Below are 2,707 nucleotides of genomic sequence, written 5' to 3' on the forward strand. Positions count from 1 at the left end.
TAACTTGTACATTTGGGACAATGGACTGGTACTCTTCTAGTAATGAGAGAATAGTCTCAAATAACCTTTTAAAGGGAACCTGTCACCAGGAAGCCTGCAGAAGCCCATCACACCTGCAGTGCAAAAATGCCTCTCTGCCTTTTCTAATCATTTGCATTAGAATATAATTGTTTGTTATAACTTACCTTGCACACTGACAAAATTCTGGGGTAATCACAGGGGCTGGGCTTTGGTTTAAATGCATTTCAAAAAACATGTGACTTGTTTGTGTTGTAGACTGCTCAGATCTTAACCCCTTACCTTCCTGCTCCTGTACAGATCCTTCCTCTCCCACTGATGTCATCTCACCAGGCTGTGACCTCTGTGAAGGAGCAGGAGGGAGGAGCTGTACAGGAGCACAAAGGTGGGGGCCAAGAGCTGTGGAGTCTGGATGCATTTCAACAAAACATCATGTGACTTGTCTGTGCTGCAAACCGAAGCCCAACCCCTGTGACTACACCAGAATTTTGTCATGGTGCAGGTTAAGTTATAACACACAATTATATTGTAATGCAAATGCTTATAAAGGCAGAGAGGCATAGTGCACTGCAAGTGTGATGGGTTCTTACAACCTGTCTTTAGTGAAAATGAGGTGCTTGGTTCCCTTTAAAGATGTTCATGCGAATTAGGATGTGTTGGGTTTACTGTATTCTGTATATAATATTCTTATTGTCTTCCAGCTCAGACACTTGTGTTTAAGATTCTAAAAGTATACAGTATGGAGACAACCAGAGAAGATTCTATAATACATACTACACTTGTAGATGAGAAATCATTGAAAAACAAATACAGGCGGTCCCCTACTTAAGGACACCCGACTTACAGACAACCCGTAGTTACAGACGGACCCCTCTGCCCACTGTGACCTCTGGTGAAGCTCTCTGGATGCTTTACTATAGTCCCAGACTGCAATGATCAGCTGTAAGATGCCTGTAATGAAGCTTTATTGATAATTCTTGGTCCAATTACACCAAAAATTTTGAAACTCCAATTGTCACTGGGGCAAAAAAAAAAAATTGTCTTGAACTTCCATTATAAAATATACAGTTTCGACTTACATACAAATTCAACTTAAGAACAAACCTCCAGACCCTATCTTGTATGTAACCCGGGGACTGCCTGTATACATATAATGCAACCAGAGGCTGACTCTCTAGCACTAGCAGAATTATCTTGCAGTCTTATTACATGGCCTAAGTCAAATCATAAAGAATAATAATATAGCTACAAACCCCCCTCCAGCCACAGCTTTGATTTCCCCATTTTATTATTGTGTGATTACACATATTTGGTAAAGTTCACCTCTCCATTCCAATACTGATTACCTGTCCCTGACTCCTGCAGACTGTGAGTACCGAGGACAGGGATTGGTGGGAACAGTGACCTTCTATGGAAGCTGCAGGAGCTTGCCCCTGGCACTTTTATTTTGTTTTGAACTAGCACTGCATATGAATTGGACAACACTACACAATTTTAGGACCTCTTACTGAAGTTATTCCTCAGTGAGCAAGGTTTACCCCTGCTGAATTTAAAAAAACCTGTCCTGGTCATCTGATGCACAGAGTTGTCTGTTAACTGTAATGAGTTGAAAGTTTTATCCACTGAAAGTACAAGATTAACATTTTGGAATCAGTGACAGGTAGTAGGGTTTATAAGACTAAGAAGTTGATGCTTTATGAAGCTGGCTAAAATATAAAATTTTCAACTTTAGTGGTTGAAACAATGCCCAGCTCTGTAGCAATAGGCATGTAGCTTACAGACTAAATAAACCCTGTGTTTGGCCTCCTGCACACAGGGGCCCTGTGGTGCTGTAATAAGAAGGCCAAATAAGTACCCCTTGACCCCCGCATGATGCCTCATGTGGTGCTGTATTTCAGAGCGATTATCCGTAGTTGCGTAATATAGCCACTGCACAGTTAAAGGACTACAGGAGGACAAACAAAACATCACTATATACCCTCCACTAAGGCAAACAGGGAAGTCTAGCTTTCTGCAGAATAGAGGTTGTATAAGTGCATTAGACACACAAGTGAAAACTGTTGATCGGAAATAGTAAGTTCAACCTACTGAACAATCGCATGCAATTTCGTACAATCCCAAGAAGAATGCATTAGACAGAATGGGGCACACTTACTAAGAATGTGGGAAACTACACTAAAAGTGCTCTGTGTATAATGCTGGGTGCGACAGATTCATGATCCCAAGAAGAATGCATTAGACAGAATGGGGCACACTTACTAAGAATGTGGGAAACTACACTAAAAGTGCCTGTGTATAATGCTGGGTGCGACAGATTCATGATTTCTGGCACACGTTCTTAATGAATCTGTCGCTTCCCTGCACTGGCCCGACAGAGTTCACCAACTTTTTTGTGGTGCACCTTTAACATAGGGTGTACGACAGACTTTGCATGTTAAATCAGGCGCACGATGCAACAGAGTGCCAGAACGGCCCCAAATTTGTGTCGCATCGAGGCTAGTGCAGCTGCGCCACCAAACTATCGCACTCGACATATTTGTAGCGTAAAGACTTCACACCTAAAAGAATGTGCAAAGCTCTTAGTAAATGTGATCCAACGTAATCTACTACTTTCACATTCATGCAATAATCAGCTGCGTTTTGAGGCTGATTTGATTTGTTTTTGTTATTAATGGTTCAGGAAAACATA

This window comes from Engystomops pustulosus, chromosome 1, assembly GCF_040894005.1.
Source record: "Engystomops pustulosus chromosome 1, aEngPut4.maternal, whole genome shotgun sequence".
NCBI classification, from domain to species: Eukaryota; Metazoa; Chordata; class Amphibia; order Anura; family Leptodactylidae; genus Engystomops; species Engystomops pustulosus.